Source organism: Sebastes fasciatus, chromosome 18 (genome assembly GCF_043250625.1).
Source record: "Sebastes fasciatus isolate fSebFas1 chromosome 18, fSebFas1.pri, whole genome shotgun sequence".
NCBI lineage: Eukaryota > Metazoa > Chordata > Actinopteri > Perciformes > Sebastidae > Sebastes > Sebastes fasciatus.
Genome location: NC_133812.1, coordinates 4,592,417 through 4,605,784, shown reverse-complemented (window position 1 = coordinate 4,605,784; position 13,368 = coordinate 4,592,417). Strand labels below are relative to the sequence as shown.

Genomic DNA, 13,368 nt, shown 5'->3' with positions numbered 1-13,368 from the left:
CAAGAAGGGAGAGCAGGTTTTGGCTGAGACTGTGTTCAGCAGGGGAGCAGAACTGCTGACCCTGACTGAGGATATTATCGAGCGGCGGAAAGAGCATTTTGAAGAGCTCCTGAGCCCGACCAACACATCCTCCGTGGAGGAGGCAGAGTTTGAGGACTTGGGGGAAGCGTCACCCATATCCCTGGCAGAGGTGTGTGAGGTAGTTAAGAAGCTCTTCAGCGGTAAGGTGCCAGGTGTGGATGAGATTCGCTCTGAGATGCTTAAGGCTTTGCACATTGTTTGGCTGTCTTGACCGACACGCCTCTTCAGTTTCGCATGGAGGTCCGGGACAGTGCCTGTGGGATGGCAGAACGGGGCCGTGATTCACATTTGTAAAAAGGGAGACCGGAGGGTGTGCTCCAATCATGAAGGTATCGCACTGCTCAGCCTCTCTGGGAAGGGTGCTGGAAAGGTGGCGCTAGCCTCAGATCAAGAAGGAGCAGAGCGGATTCCGTCCTGGTCATGGAACAGTGGACCACCTCTTTATCCTTGTATGGTTGAACAGAAACCCCCACGTCAATGCTGAAAGGTGTAAACTCTGAATTCAGCGTGGCATGACATTGAATAGTCTATTTACGCGGTTGTATCCAAATTTCACATCCGCGGTCGACCAGAGCAAACGCAACCAGAATGTCTCACTGTCCTTCAACTTCAATGATTCCCCGTGTATCTATATATTCCCTGAAGGAAGGAAGCCAAACACGATTTCAAGTAGTGTTACTTATTACCCGGTGTACTGGGAATACAACTCGGCAGACTTGGACAGTGAAAGAGTAAGGATGAACAAAGGAATGTGTTTCTGCCCAGTTTCGAACTGGGGACCTTTCGCGTGTTAGGCGAACGTGATAACCGCTACACTACGGAAACCGATGAAAAGGCCCTTTTACGCATCTGGGCGCGTTAATGCACCTGCATACTTCACCGCAAACATTTCAAATGCCAGACGTCATGTTAGCTTTTGACTTGGAGATATCAGATGATAAATTCTAAACCGGATTCAGTCACAGCTGCTGTGTCATGGATTTGAGTGACAGTAAATGCAGTAGGCACGCTAACCATAAATGTCTATTTTATTAGAAACAGTCCTTCATCATGAATCTAGTCATTTGTTGAAAAGGGTTTATTGTAGCCTGGTTTCAGTCCTCCCATTATCAGCATGAAAACAACATTCACAAAAAAGAAAAAGATTTGAGCCACTGAGGTACAGAAACCCCCAAGTCAATGCTGAAAGGCATCACCTCCGAATTCAGCGTGACATGACATTGAGTGGTCTATTTACGTGGTTTCATCCACATTTCACATCTGCGATTTACCAGAGCCAACACAACCAAAATGTGTCGCTGTCCTTCAACTTCAATCATTCCCTGTATATCTCTGTATATTTCCCGTATACACTGGAACAGCGCCCCCTGCCCGTTGACGTGCCAAAAACAGGGATGAAGCAGTCCTCGTTAGTATAGTGGACAGTATCTCCGCCTGTCACGCGGAAGACCAGCTGCTGATTATTCAACAAGAAAGACAAAAGTTGTAAAGCAGCAGCAGTTGTTACTTCACAGCAGAATGGAGAATTCCCAATTAGCAGCCACTCAGCACGCAATGTGATATTCCTACCATATGTTGGTTTCCGGGAGGCTGCGGAGAAGGACTTTCTTTTGGCATCATGGAAGTTCTGGCAAACCGTTAGACGACTCAAGAAGGGAGAGCAGGTTTTGGCTGAGACTGTGTTCAGCAGGGGAGCAGAACTGCTGACCCTGACTGAGGATATTATCGAGCGGCGGAAAGAGCATTTTGAAGAGCTCCTGAGCCCGACCAACACATCCTCCGTGGAGGAGGCAGAGTTTGAGGACTTGGGGGAAGCGTCACCCATATCCCTGGCAGAGGTGTGTGAGGTAGTTAAGAAGCTCTTCAGCGGTAAGGTGCCAGGTGTGGATGAGATTCGCTCTGAGATGCTTAAGGCTTTGCACATTGTTTGGCTGTCTTGACCGACACGCCTCTTCAGTTTCGCATGGAGGTCCGGGACAGTGCCTGTGGGATGGCAGAACGGGGCCGTGATTCACATTTGTAAAAAGGGAGACCGGAGGGTGTGCTCCAATCATGAAGGTATCGCACTGCTCAGCCTCTCTGGGAAGGGTGCTGGAAAGGTGGCGCTAGCCTCAGATCAAGAAGGAGCAGAGCGGATTCCGTCCTGGTCATGGAACAGTGGACCACCTCTTTATCCTTGTATGGTTGAACAGAAACCCCCACGTCAATGCTGAAAGGTGTAAACTCTGAATTCAGCGTGGCATGACATTGAATAGTCTATTTACGCGGTTGTATCCAAATTTCACATCCGCGGTCGACCAGAGCAAACGCAACCAGAATGTCTCACTGTCCTTCAACTTCAATGATTCCCCGTGTATCTATATATTCCCTGAAGGAAGGAAGCCAAACACGATTTCAAGTAGTGTTACTTATTACCCGGTGTACTGGGAATACAACTCGGCAGACTTGGACAGTGAAAGAGTAAGGATGAACAAAGGAATGTGTTTCTGCCCAGTTTCGAACTGGGGACCTTTCGCGTGTTAGGCGAACGTGATAACCGCTACACTACGGAAACCGATGAAAAGGCCCTTTTACGCATCTGGGCGCGTTAATGCACCTGCATACTTCACCGCAAACATTTCAAATGCCAGACGTCATGTTAGCTTTTGACTTGGAGATATCAGATGATAAATTCTAAACCGGATTCAGTCACAGCTGCTGTGTCATGGATTTGAGTGACAGTAAATGCAGTAGGCACGCTAACCATAAATGTCTATTTTATTAGAAACAGTCCTTCATCATGAATCTAGTCATTTGTTGAAAAGGGTTTATTGTAGCCTGGTTTCAGTCCTCCCATTATCAGCATGAAAACAACATTCACAAAAAAGAAAAAGATTTGAGCCACTGAGGTACAGAAACCCCCAAGTCAATGCTGAAAGGCATCACCTCCGAATTCAGCGTGACATGACATTGAGTGGTCTATTTACGTGGTTTCATCCACATTTCACATCTGCGATTTACCAGAGCCAACACAACCAAAATGTGTCGCTGTCCTTCAACTTCAATCATTCCCTGTATATCTCTGTATATTTCCCGTATACACTGGAACAGCGCCCCCTGCCCGTTGACGTGCCAAAAACAGGGATGAAGCAGTCCTCGTTAGTATAGTGGACAGTATCTCCGCCTGTCACGCGGAAGACCAGCTGCTGATTATTCAACAAGAAAGACAAAAGTTGTAAAGCAGCAGCAGTTGTTACTTCACAGCAGAATGGAGAATTCCCAATTAGCAGCCACTCAGCACGCAATGTGATATTCCTACCATATGTTGGTTTCCGGGAGGCTGCGGAGAAGGACTTTCTTTTGGCATCATGGAAGTTCTGGCAAACCGTTAGACGACTCAAGAAGGGAGAGCAGGTTTTGGCTGAGACTGTGTTCAGCAGGGGAGCAGAACTGCTGACCCTGACTGAGGATATTATCGAGCGGCGGAAAGAGCATTTTGAAGAGCTCCTGAGCCCGACCAACACATCCTCCGTGGAGGAGGCAGAGTTTGAGGACTTGGGGGAAGCGTCACCCATATCCCTGGCAGAGGTGTGTGAGGTAGTTAAGAAGCTCTTCAGCGGTAAGGTGCCAGGTGTGGATGAGATTCGCTCTGAGATGCTTAAGGCTTTGCACATTGTTTGGCTGTCTTGACCGACACGCCTCTTCAGTTTCGCATGGAGGTCCGGGACAGTGCCTGTGGGATGGCAGAACGGGGCCGTGATTCACATTTGTAAAAAGGGAGACCGGAGGGTGTGCTCCAATCATGAAGGTATCGCACTGCTCAGCCTCTCTGGGAAGGGTGCTGGAAAGGTGGCGCTAGCCTCAGATCAAGAAGGAGCAGAGCGGATTCCGTCCTGGTCATGGAACAGTGGACCACCTCTTTATCCTTGTATGGTTGAACAGAAACCCCCACGTCAATGCTGAAAGGTGTAAACTCTGAATTCAGCGTGGCATGACATTGAATAGTCTATTTACGCGGTTGTATCCAAATTTCACATCCGCGGTCGACCAGAGCAAACGCAACCAGAATGTCTCACTGTCCTTCAACTTCAATGATTCCCCGTGTATCTATATATTCCCTGAAGGAAGGAAGCCAAACACGATTTCAAGTAGTGTTACTTATTACCCGGTGTACTGGGAATACAACTCGGCAGACTTGGACAGTGAAAGAGTAAGGATGAACAAAGGAATGTGTTTCTGCCCAGTTTCGAACTGGGGACCTTTCGCGTGTTAGGCGAACGTGATAACCGCTACACTACGGAAACCGATGAAAAGGCCCTTTTACGCATCTGGGCGCGTTAATGCACCTGCATACTTCACCGCAAACATTTCAAATGCCAGACGTCATGTTAGCTTTTGACTTGGAGATATCAGATGATAAATTCTAAACCGGATTCAGTCACAGCTGCTGTGTCATGGATTTGAGTGACAGTAAATGCAGTAGGCACGCTAACCATAAATGTCTATTTTATTAGAAACAGTCCTTCATCATGAATCTAGTCATTTGTTGAAAAGGGTTTATTGTAGCCTGGTTTCAGTCCTCCCATTATCAGCATGAAAACAACATTCACAAAAAAGAAAAAGATTTGAGCCACTGAGGTACAGAAACCCCCAAGTCAATGCTGAAAGGCATCACCTCCGAATTCAGCGTGACATGACATTGAGTGGTCTATTTACGTGGTTTCATCCACATTTCACATCTGCGATTTACCAGAGCCAACACAACCAAAATGTGTCGCTGTCCTTCAACTTCAATCATTCCCTGTATATCTCTGTATATTTCCCGTATACACTGGAACAGCGCCCCCTGCCCGTTGACGTGCCAAAAACAGGGATGAAGCAGTCCTCGTTAGTATAGTGGACAGTATCTCCGCCTGTCACGCGGAAGACCAGCTGCTGATTATTCAACAAGAAAGACAAAAGTTGTAAAGCAGCAGCAGTTGTTACTTCACAGCAGAATGGAGAATTCCCAATTAGCAGCCACTCAGCACGCAATGTGATATTCCTACCATATGTTGGTTTCCGGGAGGCTGCGGAGAAGGACTTTCTTTTGGCATCATGGAAGTTCTGGCAAACCGTTAGACGACTCAAGAAGGGAGAGCAGGTTTTGGCTGAGACTGTGTTCAGCAGGGGAGCAGAACTGCTGACCCTGACTGAGGATATTATCGAGCGGCGGAAAGAGCATTTTGAAGAGCTCCTGAGCCCGACCAACACATCCTCCGTGGAGGAGGCAGAGTTTGAGGACTTGGGGGAAGCGTCACCCATATCCCTGGCAGAGGTGTGTGAGGTAGTTAAGAAGCTCTTCAGCGGTAAGGTGCCAGGTGTGGATGAGATTCGCTCTGAGATGCTTAAGGCTTTGCACATTGTTTGGCTGTCTTGACCGACACGCCTCTTCAGTTTCGCATGGAGGTCCGGGACAGTGCCTGTGGGATGGCAGAACGGGGCCGTGATTCACATTTGTAAAAAGGGAGACCGGAGGGTGTGCTCCAATCATGAAGGTATCGCACTGCTCAGCCTCTCTGGGAAGGGTGCTGGAAAGGTGGCGCTAGCCTCAGATCAAGAAGGAGCAGAGCGGATTCCGTCCTGGTCATGGAACAGTGGACCACCTCTTTATCCTTGTATGGTTGAACAGAAACCCCCACGTCAATGCTGAAAGGTGTAAACTCTGAATTCAGCGTGGCATGACATTGAATAGTCTATTTACGCGGTTGTATCCAAATTTCACATCCGCGGTCGACCAGAGCAAACGCAACCAGAATGTCTCACTGTCCTTCAACTTCAATGATTCCCCGTGTATCTATATATTCCCTGAAGGAAGGAAGCCAAACACGATTTCAAGTAGTGTTACTTATTACCCGGTGTACTGGGAATACAACTCGGCAGACTTGGACAGTGAAAGAGTAAGGATGAACAAAGGAATGTGTTTCTGCCCAGTTTCGAACTGGGGACCTTTCGCGTGTTAGGCGAACGTGATAACCGCTACACTACGGAAACCGATGAAAAGGCCCTTTTACGCATCTGGGCGCGTTAATGCACCTGCATACTTCACCGCAAACATTTCAAATGCCAGACGTCATGTTAGCTTTTGACTTGGAGATATCAGATGATAAATTCTAAACCGGATTCAGTCACAGCTGCTGTGTCATGGATTTGAGTGACAGTAAATGCAGTAGGCACGCTAACCATAAATGTCTATTTTATTAGAAACAGTCCTTCATCATGAATCTAGTCATTTGTTGAAAAGGGTTTATTGTAGCCTGGTTTCAGTCCTCCCATTATCAGCATGAAAACAACATTCACAAAAAAGAAAAAGATTTGAGCCACTGAGGTACAGAAACCCCCAAGTCAATGCTGAAAGGCATCACCTCCGAATTCAGCGTGACATGACATTGAGTGGTCTATTTACGTGGTTTCATCCACATTTCACATCTGCGATTTACCAGAGCCAACACAACCAAAATGTGTCGCTGTCCTTCAACTTCAATCATTCCCTGTATATCTCTGTATATTTCCCGTATACACTGGAACAGCGCCCCCTGCCCGTTGACGTGCCAAAAACAGGGATGAAGCAGTCCTCGTTAGTATAGTGGACAGTATCTCCGCCTGTCACGCGGAAGACCAGCTGCTGATTATTCAACAAGAAAGACAAAAGTTGTAAAGCAGCAGCAGTTGTTACTTCACAGCAGAATGGAGAATTCCCAATTAGCAGCCACTCAGCACGCAATGTGATATTCCTACCATATGTTGGTTTCCGGGAGGCTGCGGAGAAGGACTTTCTTTTGGCATCATGGAAGTTCTGGCAAACCGTTAGACGACTCAAGAAGGGAGAGCAGGTTTTGGCTGAGACTGTGTTCAGCAGGGGAGCAGAACTGCTGACCCTGACTGAGGATATTATCGAGCGGCGGAAAGAGCATTTTGAAGAGCTCCTGAGCCCGACCAACACATCCTCCGTGGAGGAGGCAGAGTTTGAGGACTTGGGGGAAGCGTCACCCATATCCCTGGCAGAGGTGTGTGAGGTAGTTAAGAAGCTCTTCAGCGGTAAGGTGCCAGGTGTGGATGAGATTCGCTCTGAGATGCTTAAGGCTTTGCACATTGTTTGGCTGTCTTGACCGACACGCCTCTTCAGTTTCGCATGGAGGTCCGGGACAGTGCCTGTGGGATGGCAGAACGGGGCCGTGATTCACATTTGTAAAAAGGGAGACCGGAGGGTGTGCTCCAATCATGAAGGTATCGCACTGCTCAGCCTCTCTGGGAAGGGTGCTGGAAAGGTGGCGCTAGCCTCAGATCAAGAAGGAGCAGAGCGGATTCCGTCCTGGTCATGGAACAGTGGACCACCTCTTTATCCTTGTATGGTTGAACAGAAACCCCCACGTCAATGCTGAAAGGTGTAAACTCTGAATTCAGCGTGGCATGACATTGAATAGTCTATTTACGCGGTTGTATCCAAATTTCACATCCGCGGTCGACCAGAGCAAACGCAACCAGAATGTCTCACTGTCCTTCAACTTCAATGATTCCCCGTGTATCTATATATTCCCTGAAGGAAGGAAGCCAAACACGATTTCAAGTAGTGTTACTTATTACCCGGTGTACTGGGAATACAACTCGGCAGACTTGGACAGTGAAAGAGTAAGGATGAACAAAGGAATGTGTTTCTGCCCAGTTTCGAACTGGGGACCTTTCGCGTGTTAGGCGAACGTGATAACCGCTACACTACGGAAACCGATGAAAAGGCCCTTTTACGCATCTGGGCGCGTTAATGCACCTGCATACTTCACCGCAAACATTTCAAATGCCAGACGTCATGTTAGCTTTTGACTTGGAGATATCAGATGATAAATTCTAAACCGGATTCAGTCACAGCTGCTGTGTCATGGATTTGAGTGACAGTAAATGCAGTAGGCACGCTAACCATAAATGTCTATTTTATTAGAAACAGTCCTTCATCATGAATCTAGTCATTTGTTGAAAAGGGTTTATTGTAGCCTGGTTTCAGTCCTCCCATTATCAGCATGAAAACAACATTCACAAAAAAGAAAAAGATTTGAGCCACTGAGGTACAGAAACCCCCAAGTCAATGCTGAAAGGCATCACCTCCGAATTCAGCGTGACATGACATTGAGTGGTCTATTTACGTGGTTTCATCCACATTTCACATCTGCGATTTACCAGAGCCAACACAACCAAAATGTGTCGCTGTCCTTCAACTTCAATCATTCCCTGTATATCTCTGTATATTTCCCGTATACACTGGAACAGCGCCCCCTGCCCGTTGACGTGCCAAAAACAGGGATGAAGCAGTCCTCGTTAGTATAGTGGACAGTATCTCCGCCTGTCACGCGGAAGACCAGCTGCTGATTATTCAACAAGAAAGACAAAAGTTGTAAAGCAGCAGCAGTTGTTACTTCACAGCAGAATGGAGAATTCCCAATTAGCAGCCACTCAGCACGCAATGTGATATTCCTACCATATGTTGGTTTCCGGGAGGCTGCGGAGAAGGACTTTCTTTTGGCATCATGGAAGTTCTGGCAAACCGTTAGACGACTCAAGAAGGGAGAGCAGGTTTTGGCTGAGACTGTGTTCAGCAGGGGAGCAGAACTGCTGACCCTGACTGAGGATATTATCGAGCGGCGGAAAGAGCATTTTGAAGAGCTCCTGAGCCCGACCAACACATCCTCCGTGGAGGAGGCAGAGTTTGAGGACTTGGGGGAAGCGTCACCCATATCCCTGGCAGAGGTGTGTGAGGTAGTTAAGAAGCTCTTCAGCGGTAAGGTGCCAGGTGTGGATGAGATTCGCTCTGAGATGCTTAAGGCTTTGCACATTGTTTGGCTGTCTTGACCGACACGCCTCTTCAGTTTCGCATGGAGGTCCGGGACAGTGCCTGTGGGATGGCAGAACGGGGCCGTGATTCACATTTGTAAAAAGGGAGACCGGAGGGTGTGCTCCAATCATGAAGGTATCGCACTGCTCAGCCTCTCTGGGAAGGGTGCTGGAAAGGTGGCGCTAGCCTCAGATCAAGAAGGAGCAGAGCGGATTCCGTCCTGGTCATGGAACAGTGGACCACCTCTTTATCCTTGTATGGTTGAACAGAAACCCCCACGTCAATGCTGAAAGGTGTAAACTCTGAATTCAGCGTGGCATGACATTGAATAGTCTATTTACGCGGTTGTATCCAAATTTCACATCCGCGGTCGACCAGAGCAAACGCAACCAGAATGTCTCACTGTCCTTCAACTTCAATGATTCCCCGTGTATCTATATATTCCCTGAAGGAAGGAAGCCAAACACGATTTCAAGTAGTGTTACTTATTACCCGGTGTACTGGGAATACAACTCGGCAGACTTGGACAGTGAAAGAGTAAGGATGAACAAAGGAATGTGTTTCTGCCCAGTTTCGAACTGGGGACCTTTCGCGTGTTAGGCGAACGTGATAACCGCTACACTACGGAAACCGATGAAAAGGCCCTTTTACGCATCTGGGCGCGTTAATGCACCTGCATACTTCACCGCAAACATTTCAAATGCCAGACGTCATGTTAGCTTTTGACTTGGAGATATCAGATGATAAATTCTAAACCGGATTCAGTCACAGCTGCTGTGTCATGGATTTGAGTGACAGTAAATGCAGTAGGCACGCTAACCATAAATGTCTATTTTATTAGAAACAGTCCTTCATCATGAATCTAGTCATTTGTTGAAAAGGGTTTATTGTAGCCTGGTTTCAGTCCTCCCATTATCAGCATGAAAACAACATTCACAAAAGAGAAAAAGATTTGAGCCACTGAGGTACAGAAACCCCCAAGTCAATGCTGAAAGGCATCACCTCCGAATTCAGCGTGACATGACATTGAGTGGTCTATTTACGTGGTTTCATCCACATTTCACATCTGCGATTTACCAGAGCCAACACAACCAAAATGTGTCGCTGTCCTTCAACTTCAATCATTCCCTGTATATCTCTGTATATTTCCCGTATACACTGGAACAGCGCCCCCTGCCCGTTGACGTGCCAAAAACAGGGATGAAGCAGTCCTCGTTAGTATAGTGGACAGTATCTCCGCCTGTCACGCGGAAGACCAGCTGCTGATTATTCAACAAGAAAGACAAAAGTTGTAAAGCAGCAGCAGTTGTTACTTCACAGCAGAATGGAGAATTCCCAATTAGCAGCCACTCAGCACGCAATGTGATATTCCTACCATATGTTGGTTTCCGGGAGGCTGCGGAGAAGGACTTTCTTTTGGCATCATGGAAGTTCTGGCAAACCGTTAGACGACTCAAGAAGGGAGAGCAGGTTTTGGCTCAGACTGTGTTCAGCAGGGGAGCAGAACTGCTGACCCTGACTGAGGATATTATCGAGCGGCGGAAAGAGCATTTTGAAGAGCTCCTGAGCCCGACCAACACATCCTCCGTGGAGGAGGCAGAGTTTGAGGACTTGGGGGAAGCGTCACCCATATCCCTGGCAGAGGTGTGTGAGGTAGTTAAGAAGCTCTTCAGCGGTAAGGTGCCAGGTGTGGATGAGATTCGCTCTGAGATGCTTAAGGCTTTGCACATTGTTTGGCTGTCTTGACCGACACGCCTCTTCAGTTTCGCATGGAGGTCCGGGACAGTGCCTGTGGGATGGCAGAACGGGGCCGTGATTCACATTTGTAAAAAGGGAGACCGGAGGGTGTGCTCCAATCATGAAGGTATCGCACTGCTCAGCCTCTCTGGGAAGGGTGCTGGAAAGGTGGCGCTAGCCTCAGATCAAGAAGGAGCAGAGCGGATTCCGTCCTGGTCATGGAACAGTGGACCACCTCTTTATCCTTGTATGGTTGAACAGAAACCCCCACGTCAATGCTGAAAGGTGTAAACTCTGAATTCAGCGTGGCATGACATTGAATAGTCTATTTACGCGGTTGTATCCAAATTTCACATCCGCGGTCGACCAGAGCAAACGCAACCAGAATGTCTCACTGTCCTTCAACTTCAATGATTCCCCGTGTATCTATATATTCCCTGAAGGAAGGAAGCCAAACACGATTTCAAGTAGTGTTACTTATTACCCGGTGTACTGGGAATACAACTCGGCAGACTTGGACAGTGAAAGAGTAAGGATGAACAAAGGAATGTGTTTCTGCCCAGTTTCGAACAGGGGACCTTTCGCGTGTTAGGCGAACGTGATAACCGCTACACTACGGAAACCGATGAAAAGGCCCTTTTACGCATCTGGGCGCGTTAATGCACCTGCATACTTCACCGCAAACATTTCAAATGCCAGACGTCATGTTAGCTTTTGACTTGGAGATATCAGATGATAAATTCTAAACCGGATTCAGTCACAGCTGCTGTGTCATGGATTTGAGTGACAGTAAATGCAGTAGGCACGCTAACCATAAATGTCTATTTTATTAGAAACAGTCCTTCATCATGAATCTAGTCATTTGTTGAAAAGGGTTTATTGTAGCCTGGTTTCAGTCCTCCCATTATCAGCATGAAAACAACATTCACAAAAAAGAAAAAGATTTGAGCCACTGAGGTACAGAAACCCCCAAGTCAATGCTGAAAGGCATCACCTCCGAATTCAGCGTGACATGACATTGAGTGGTCTATTTACGTGGTTTCATCCACATTTCACATCTGCGATTTACCAGAGCCAACACAACCAAAATGTGTCGCTGTCCTTCAACTTCAATCATTCCCTGTATATCTCTGTATATTTCCCGTATACACTGGAACAGCGCCCCCTGCCCGTTGACGTGCCAAAAACAGGGATGAAGCAGTCCTCGTTAGTATAGTGGACAGTATCTCCGCCTGTCACGCGGAAGACCAGCTGCTGATTATTCAACAAGAAAGACAAAAGTTGTAAAGCAGCAGCAGTTGTTACTTCACAGCAGAATGGAGAATTCCCAATTAGCAGCCACTCAGCACGCAATGTGATATTCCTACCATATGTTGGTTTCCGGGAGGCTGCGGAGAAGGACTTTCTTTTGGCATCATGAAAGTTCTGGCAAACCGTTAGACGACTCAAGAAGGGAGAGCAGGTTTTGGCTGAGACTGTGTTCAGCAGGGGAGCAGAACTGCTGACCCTGACTGAGGATATTATCGAGCGGCGGAAAGAGCATTTTGAAGAGCTCCTGAGCCCGACCAACACATCCTCCGTGGAGGAGGCAGAGTTTGAGGACTTGGGGGAAGCGTCACCCATATCCCTGGCAGAGGTGTGTGAGGTAGTTAAGAAGCTCTTCAGCGGTAAGGTGCCAGGTGTGGATGAGATTCGCTCTGAGATGCTTAAGGCTTTGCACATTGTTTGGCTGTCTTGACCGACACGCCTCTTCAGTTTCGCATGGAGGTCCGGGACAGTGCCTGTGGGATGGCAGAACGGGGCCGTGATTCACATTTGTAAAAAGGGAGACCGGAGGGTGTGCTCCAATCATGAAGGTATCGCACTGCTCAGCCTCTCTGGGAAGGGTGCTGGAAAGGTGGCGCTAGCCAATTGTTGAACCTCAGATCAAGAAGGAGCAGAGCGGATTCCGTCCTGGTCATGGAACAGTGGACCACCTCTTTATCCTTGTATGGTTGAACAGAAACCCCCACGTCAATGCTGAAAGGTGTAAACTCTGAATTCAGCGTGGCATGACATTGAATAGTCTATTTACGCGGTTGTATCCAAATTTCACATCCGCGGTCGACCAGAGCAAACGCAACCAGAATGTCTCACTGTCCTTCAACTTCAATGATTCCCCGTGTATCTATATATTCCCTGAAGGAAGGAAGCCAAACACGATTTCAAGTAGTGTTACTTATTACCCGGTGTACTGGGAATACAACTCGGCAGACTTGGACTGTGAAAGAGTAAGGATGAACAAAGGAATGTGTTTCCGCCCAGTTTCGAACTGGGGACCTTTCGCGTGTGAGGCGAACGTGATAACCGCTACACTACGGAAACCGATGATAAGGCCCTTTTACGCATCTGGGCGCGTTAATGCACCTGCATACTTCACCGCAAACATTTCAAATGCCAGACGTCATGTTAGCTTTTGACTTGGAGATATCAGATGATAAATTCTAAACCGGATTCAGTCACAGCTGCTGTGTCATGGATTTGAGTGACAGTAAATGCAGTAGGCACGCTAACCATAAATGTCTATTTTATTAGAAACAGTCCTTCATCATGAATCTAGTCATTTGTTGAAAAGGGTTTATTGTAGCCTGGTTTCAGTCCTCCCATTATCAGCATGAAAACAACATTCACAAAAGAGAAAAAGATTTGAGCCACTGAGGTACAGAAACCCC

General features: G+C 47.5%; 1 protein-coding gene, 1 long non-coding RNA gene and 8 other non-coding genes across 11 annotated transcripts in view; 2 read left to right on the top strand and 8 right to left on the bottom strand.

Moving 5' to 3' along the window:
* LOC141756678 (uncharacterized) overlaps positions 1–13,368 on the top strand; it is a 254,987-nt gene that overhangs the window by 94,576 nt on the left and 147,043 nt on the right. The window lies entirely within an intron of this gene.
* LOC141756667 (delta(14)-sterol reductase TM7SF2-like) overlaps positions 1–13,368 on the top strand; it is a 184,247-nt gene that overhangs the window by 59,315 nt on the left and 111,564 nt on the right. The gene's annotated exons all lie outside the window — the stretch shown is intronic.
* trnav-aac (transfer RNA valine (anticodon AAC)) lies at positions 834–906 on the bottom strand. The gene has a single exon. It is a non-coding gene; the product is annotated as a tRNA-Val (tRNA).
* On the bottom strand, positions 2,563–2,635 carry trnav-aac (transfer RNA valine (anticodon AAC)). The gene has a single exon. It is a non-coding gene; the product is annotated as a tRNA-Val (tRNA).
* On the bottom strand, positions 4,292–4,364 carry trnav-aac (transfer RNA valine (anticodon AAC)). The gene has a single exon. It is a non-coding gene; the product is annotated as a tRNA-Val (tRNA).
* trnav-aac (transfer RNA valine (anticodon AAC)) lies at positions 6,021–6,093 on the bottom strand. Its single transcript has one exon. It is a non-coding gene; the product is annotated as a tRNA-Val (tRNA).
* Positions 7,750–7,822, bottom strand: trnav-aac (transfer RNA valine (anticodon AAC)). Its single transcript has one exon. It is a non-coding gene; the product is annotated as a tRNA-Val (tRNA).
* Positions 9,479–9,551, bottom strand: trnav-aac (transfer RNA valine (anticodon AAC)). The gene has a single exon. It is a non-coding gene; the product is annotated as a tRNA-Val (tRNA).
* trnav-aac (transfer RNA valine (anticodon AAC)) lies at positions 11,208–11,280 on the bottom strand. Its single transcript has one exon. It is a non-coding gene; the product is annotated as a tRNA-Val (tRNA).
* On the bottom strand, positions 12,949–13,021 carry trnav-cac (transfer RNA valine (anticodon CAC)). Its single transcript has one exon. It is a non-coding gene; the product is annotated as a tRNA-Val (tRNA).